We start from the raw sequence: 7,500 nt of genomic DNA on the forward strand, positions 1-7,500 counted from the left end.
CGCTGTGTTGAATACTGCAGTGTCTGTTGTTGAGACGCTGTGTTGAATACTGCAGTGTCTGTTGTTGAGAAGCTGTGTTGAATACTGCAGTGTCTGTTGTTGAGACGCTGTGTTGAATACTGCAGTGTCTGTTGTTGAGACGCTGTGTTGAATACTGCAGTGTCTGTTGTTGAGGAGCTGTATTGAATACTGCAGTGTCTGTTGTTGAGAAGCTGTGTTGAATACTGCAGTGTCTGTTGTGGAGGAGCTGTGTTGAATACTGCAGTGTCTGTTGTTGAGACGCTGTGTTGAATACTGCAGTGTCTGTTGTGGAGGAGCTGTGTTGAATACTGCAGTGTCTGTTGTTGAGACGCTGTGTTGAATACTGCAGTGTCTGTTGTTGAGACGCTGTGTTGAATACTGCAGTGTCTGTTGTTGAGACGCTGTGTTGAATACTGCAGTGTCTGTTGTGGAGAAGCTGTGTTGAATACTGCAGTGTCTGTTGTTAAGACGCTGTGTTGAATACTGCAGTGTCTGTTGTTGAGACGCTGTGTTGAATACTGCAGTGTCTGTTGTTGAGAAGCTGTGTTGAATACTGCAGTGTCTGTTGTTGAGAAGCTGTGTTGAATACTGCAGTGTCTGTTGTTGAGAAGCTGTGTTGAATACTGCAGTGTCTGTTGTTGAGAAGCTGTGTTGAATACTGCAGTGTCTGTTGTTGAGACGCTGTGTTGAATACTGCAGTGTCTGTTGTTGAGACGCTGTGTTGAATACTGCAGTGTCTGTTGTTGAGACGCTGTGTTGAATACTGCAGTGTCTGTTGTGGAGAAGCTGTGTTGAATACTGCAGTGTCTGTTGTTGAGAAGCTGTGTTGAATACTGCAGTGTCTGTTGTTGAGAAGCTGTGTTGAATACTGCAGTGTCTGTTGTTGAGACGCTGTGTTGAATACTGCAGTGTCTGTTGTTGAGACGCTGTGTTGAATACTGCAGTGTCTGTTGTTGAGAAGCTGTGTTGAATACTGCAGTGTCTGTTGTTGAGAAGCTGTGTTGAATACTGCAGTGTCTGTTGTTGAGACGCTGTGTTGAATACTGCAGTGTCTGTTGTTGAAACGCTGTGTTGAATACTGCAGTGTCTGTTGTGGAGGAGCTGTGTTGAATACTGCAGTGTCTGTTGTTGAGACGCTGTGTTGAATACTGCAGTGTCTGTTGTTGAGACGCTGTGTTGAATACTGCAGTGTCTGTTGTTGAGAAGCTATGTTGAATACTGCAGTGTCTGTTGTTGAGACGCTGTGTTGAATACTGCAGTGTCTGTTGTTGAGACGCTGTGTTGAATACTGCAGTGTCTGTTGTTGAGACGCTGTGTTGAATACTGCAGTGTCTGTTGTTGAGAAGCTGTGTTGAATACTGCAGTGTCTGTTGTTGAGACGCTGTGTTGAATACTGCAGTGTCTGTTGTTGAGAAGCTGTGTTGAATACTGCAGTGTCTGTTGTTGAGAAGCTGTGTTGAATACTGCAGTGTCTGTTGTGGAGACGCTGTGTTGAATACTGCAGTGTCTGTTGTTGAGACGCTGTGTTGAATACTGCAGTGTCTGTTGTTGAGAAGCTGTGTTGAATACTGCAGTGTCTGTTGTTGAGACGCTGTGTTGAATACTGCAGTGTCTGTTGTTGAGAAGCTGTGTTGAATACTGCAGTGTCTGTTGTTGAGACGCTGTGTTGAATACTGCAGTGTCTGTTGTGGAGGAGCTGTGTTGAATACTGCAGTGTCTGTTGTTGAGAAGCTGTGTTGAATACTGCAGTGTCTGTTGTTGAGAAGCTGTGTTGAATACTGCAGTGTCTGTTGTTAAGACGCTTTGTTGAATACTGCAGTGTCTGTTGTGGAGGAGCTGTGTTGAATACTGCAGTGTCTGTTGTTGAGACGCTGTGTTGAATACTGCAGTGTCTGTTGTGGAGGAGCTGTGTTGAATACTGCAGTGTCTGTTGTTGAGAAGCTGTGTTGAATACTGCAGTGTCTGTTGTTGAGAAGCTGTGTTGAATACTGCAGTGTCTGTTGTTGAGACGCTGTGTTGAATACTGCAGTGTCTGTTGTTGAGACGCTGTGTTGAATACTGCAGTGTCTGTTGTTGAGACGCTGTGTTGAATACTGCAGTGTCTGTTGTGGAGGAGCTGTGTTGAATACTGCAGTGTCTGTTGTGGAGGAGCTGTGTTGAATACTGCAGTGTCTGTTGTGGAGGAGCTGTGTTGAATACTGCAGTGTCTGTTGTTGAGACGCTGTGTTGAATACTGCAGTGTCTGTTGTTGAGACGCTGTGTTGAATACTGCAGTGTCTGTTGTTGAGACGCTGTGTTGAATACTGCAGTGTCTGTTGTTGAGAAGCTGTGTTGAATACTGCAGTGTCTGTTGTTGAGACGCTGTGTTGAATACTGCAGTGTCTGTTGTTGAGAAGCTGTGTTGAATACTGCAGTGTCTGTTGTTGAGACGCTGTGTTGAATACTGCAGTGTCTGTTGTGGAGGAGCTGTGTTGAATACTGCAGTGTCTGTTGTTGAGAAGCTGTGTTGAATACTGCAGTGTCTGTTGTGGAGGAGCTGTGTTGAATACTGCAGTGTCTGTTGTTAAGACGCTTTGTTGAATACTGCAGTGTCTGTTGTGGAGGAGCTGTGTTGAATACTGCAGTGTCTGTTGTTGAGACGCTGTGTTGAATACTGCAGTGTCTGTTGTGGAGGAGCTGTGTTGAATACTGCAGTGTCTGTTGTTGAGAAGCTGTGTTGAATACTGCAGTGTCTGTTGTGGAGAAGCTGTGTTGAATACTGCAGTGTCTGTTGTTAAGACGCTTTGTTGAATACTGCAGTGTCTGTTGTGGAGGAGCTGTGTTGAATACTGCAGTGTCTGTTGTTGAGACGCTGTGTTGAATACTGCAGTGTCTGTTGTGGAGGAGCTGTGTTGAATACTGCAGTGTCTGTTGTTGAGAAGCTGTGTTGAATACTGCAGTGTCTGTTGTTGAGAAGCTGTGTTGAATACTGCAGTGTCTGTTGTTGAGACGCTGTGTTGAATACTGCAGTGTCTGTTGTTGAGACGCTGTGTTGAATACTGCAGTGTCTGTTGTTGAGACGCTGTGTTGAATACTGCAGTGTCTGTTGTGGAGGAGCTGTGTTGAATACTGCAGTGTCTGTTGTGGAGGAGCTGTGTTGAATACTGCAGTGTCTGTTGTGGAGGAGCTGTGTTGAATACTGCAGTGTCTGTTGTTGAGACGCTGTGTTGAATACTGCAGTGTCTGTTGTTGAGACGCTGTGTTGAATACTGCAGTGTCTGTTGTTGAGACGCTGTGTTGAATACTGCAGTGTCTGTTGTTGAGAAGCTGTGTTGAATACTGCAGTGTCTGTTGTTGAGACGCTGTGTTGAATACTGCAGTGTCTGTTGTTGAGGAGTAGGCTTTGGCAATATACAATTTATACCGTATACCGGGATATTTTGAAATACAGAAGGAATGATTTTCAATACCGTCTCTTGTGTCTTTTTTATTTGGGCGGGGGGGGGGGGGTATTCACCCTCGCCTCACTGCATGTTACGCCCCTGCTTATAAGTTAAGTTAAGTATACAGGGCCTTCAGAGAGTATTCATACCCCTTGACTTATTCCTCATTTTGTTGTGTCACAGCCTGAATTCAACATGGATTTAAATACACAGTATGTTTTTCCTCACCCATCTATCTACACACAATACCACGTGATGACAAAGTGGAAACATGTTTTTATACATTTTAGATAATTTATTGATTTAATTAATTAATAAATGTTTTATAATTTCTAATTTATGTAAGTATTCACACCCCTGAATAGAAGCACATTTGGCAACGATCACAGCTGAGTTTCTGAGTCTCTAAGAGCTTTGCACACCTGGATTGTACAATATTGGCCCATTATTCTTTGTGAAGTTTTTCACGCTCTGTTAAGTTGATTGTTGATCATTGCTAGACAGCCATTTTCAGGTCTTGCCACAGATTTTCAAGCCAATTTTAGTCAAAACTGTAACTAGGCCACTCAGGAACATTCAATGTTGCCAGGGTAAGCAACCTCAGTGTATATTTGGCCTTGTGTTTTAGGTTATTGTTCTGCTGAAAGGTGAATTCGTCTCCCAGTTTCTGTTGGAAAACAGACTGAACCAGGTTTTCTTCTAGGATTTTGCCTGTACGTTTCTTTTTATCCTAAAAAAACCTCTCCAGTCCTTGCCTATGACAAGCATACCCATAACATGATGCAGCCACCACTATGTTTTAAAATATGGACAGTGGTACTCAGTAATGTGTTGTATTAGATTTTCCCCAAACATAACACTTTGTATTCAGGATATGAAGTACATTCCTTTGCCACATTTTTTGCAGTTTTACTGTAGTGCCTTGTTGCAAACAGGATGCATGTTTCTGGAATATTTGTATTCTGTACTGGCTTCCTTCTTTTCACTCTGTCAGTTAGATTAGTATTGTGGAGGAACTACAATGTTGTTGATCCATCCATCCAGTTTTCTCCTATCACAGCCATTAAACTCTGTAACTGTTTTCAAGTCACCATTGGCCTCATGGTGAAATCCCTGAGCAGTTTCCTTCCTCTCGGGCAACTAAGTTAGGAATGACGCCTGTATATTTGTAGTGACTGGGTGTATTGATAGACCATCCAAAGTGTAATTACTAACTTCACCATGCCTAAAGGAATATTCAATGTCTCCTTTATTTATGTTTACCCATCTATCAATAGGTGCCCTTCTTTACGAGGCATTGGAAAACCTCCCTGGTCTTTGTTGTTGAATCTGTGTTTGAAATTCACTGCTCCACTGAGGGACCTTACAGATAATTGTATGTGTGTGGGGTACAGAGGTGGAGTAGTCACTCAGAAATCATGTTAATCCCTGTTATTGCACACAGAGTGAGTCCATGCAACTTATTATGTGACTTCTTAAGCACATTTTACTCCTGAACTTCTTTAGGCTTGTCATAACAAAGAGGTCGAATAGTTTTCATTTTTTATACAAGCTAAATTCCACTTTGACATTATGGGATATTGTGTGTATATATAAATTCTTTCTGAAGGCACTGTAACTATAAGAAAATCTTAGATGTGTCAAATCAATTATATCCAGCTCAGGGCTCCAGCTCAGAGCTCCATCTCAGAGCTCCATCTCAGGGCTCCATCTCAGGGCTCCAACTGAGGGCTCCAACTCAGGGCTCCATCTCAGGGATCCAGCTCAGGGCTCCATCTCAGGGCTCCATCTCAGAGCTCCATCTCAGGGCTCCATCTCAGGGCTCCAACTCAGGGCTCCATCTCAGGGCTCCATCTCAGGGATCCAGCTCAGGGCTCCATCTCAGGGATCCATCTCAGGGCTCCATCTCAGAGCTCCATCTCAGGGCTCCATCTCAGGGCTCCATCTCAGGGCTCCAACTCAGGGCTCCATCTCAGGGCTCCATCTCAGGGATCCAACTCAGGGATCCATCGAGGGATCCATCTCAGGGATCCAGCTCAGGGCTCCATCTCAGGGATCCAGCTCAGGGCTCCATCTCAGAGCTCCATCTCAGGGCTCCATCTCAGGGCTCCATCTCAGGGCTCCAACTCAGGGCTCCAACTCAGGGCTCCATCTCAGGGATCCATCTCAGGGCTCCATCTCAGGGATCCAACTCAGGGATCCATCTCAGGGATCCATCTCAGGGATCCAGCTCAGGGCTCCATCTCAGGGCTCCATCTCAGGGCTCCAGCTCAGGGCTCCATCTCAGGGCTCCATCTCAGGGCTCCATCTCAGGGCTCCAACTCAGGGCTCCAACTCAGGGCTCCATCTCAGGGATCCATCTCAGGGATCCATCTCAGGGATCCAGCTCAGGGATCCAGCTCAGGGCTCCAACTCAGGGATCCAGCTCAGGGCTCCATCTCAGGGCTCCATCTCAGGGCTCCATCTCAGGGCTCCATCTCAGGGCTCCAACTCAGGGCTCCAACTCAGGGCTCCATCTCAGGGATCCAGCTCAGGGTTCCATCTCAGGGATCCAGCTCAGGTCTCCAACTCAGGGCTCCAACTCAGGGCTCCAACTCAGGGCTCCATCTCAGGGATCCAGCTCAGGGCTCCATCTCAGGGATCCAGCTCAGGGCTCCATCTCAGGGCTCCATCTCAGGGTTCCAACTCAGGGCTCCAGCTCAGGGCTCCATCTCAGGGCTCCATCTCAGGGCTCCATCTCAGAGCTCCATCTCAGGGCTTCATCTCAGGGTTCCATCTCAGGGCTCCATCTCAGGGCTCCATCTCAAGTCTCCATCTTATGGCCCCAGCCCAGGGCTCCATCTCAGAGCTCCAGCTATGCATTTGGTTGTGAAGATCAAACTTCTTGGTTACAGCAGACATTCCATCCCCTCTTGGATCAAGATCCCTGTTGCCCTGTTGCCTGTTTTCTTTGTCAAAAAAAAAACAAATTAAATAGCGCCCCCTTCTGTGCACATTCAGTAATACCGTATACCCCGGTATGGTACAGAAACGGTATGACGGTATCAACATCTGCATACCACCCAACCATATTGAGGAGCTGTGTTGAGTACTGGAGTGAGTCACTCCTCTTAGTGCAGCTCAAACTAGATTATTTCACTATAGTCTTATGCTTGGTTTTCCATTCAACTTGCCTCCTAAACTTAGCCTGGTTGAACCAGACTGAAAGCTGTGCTCACCGTGCTTTAGCCAGGCTATATTAAGCTGTCTGTGGAAATCACATACTGTTGTGTACAGTACTCTTGAGTCTTGTCAGACTGTTAGTGAAATCACATACTGTTGTGTACAGTACTCTAGTCTTGTCAGACTGTTAGTGAAATCACATACTGTTGTGTACAGTACTCTAGTCTTGTCAGACTGTTAGTGAAATCACATACTGTTGTGTACAGTACTCTAGTCTTGTCAGACTGTTAGTGAAATCACATACTGGTGTGTACAGTACTCTCTAGTCTTGTTAGACTGTTAGTGAAATCACATACTGTTGTGTACAGTACTCTAGTCTTGTCAGACTGTTAGTGAAATCACATACTGTTGTGTACAGTACTCTCTAGTCTGGTCAGACTGTTAGTGAAATCACATACTGTTGTGTACAGTACTCTCTAGTCTGGTCAGACTGTTAGTGAAATCACATACTGTTGTGTACAGTACTCTCTAGTCTTGTCAGACTGTTAGTGAAATCACATACTGTTGTGTACAGTAGTCTTTAGTCTTGTCAGACTGTTAACTTCATGTTTTGCTAACAAATCAAATCAAGATTTTCTTCTGGGTTCCAATATTCTTTAATCTTGTTCTGTTAACCTTTTACATACCTTTAGTTCATATAGGCTCTTTGTTCCAGACGATTCTGTTGTTAACCTTTAGTTCATATAGGCTCTTTGTTCCAGATGTGTCTGTTGTTAACCTTTAGTTCATATAGGCTCTTTGTTCCAGACGATTCTGTTGTTAATACCTTTAGTTCATATAGGCTCTTTGTTCCAGACGATTCTGTTGTTAATACCTTTAGTTCATATAGGCTCTT

The 7,500-nt window shown here is 44.9% G+C and overlaps 1 protein-coding gene across 10 annotated transcripts in view; it reads left to right on the forward strand.

The window, feature by feature from the left end:
• tcf4 (transcription factor 4) overlaps positions 1–7,500 on the forward strand; it is a 430,881-nt gene that overhangs the window by 180,724 nt on the left and 242,657 nt on the right. The gene's annotated exons all lie outside the window — the stretch shown is intronic.

This window comes from Oncorhynchus mykiss, chromosome 5 (genome assembly GCF_013265735.2).
Source record: "Oncorhynchus mykiss isolate Arlee chromosome 5, USDA_OmykA_1.1, whole genome shotgun sequence".
Lineage (NCBI taxonomy): Eukaryota > Metazoa > Chordata > Actinopteri > Salmoniformes > Salmonidae > Oncorhynchus > Oncorhynchus mykiss.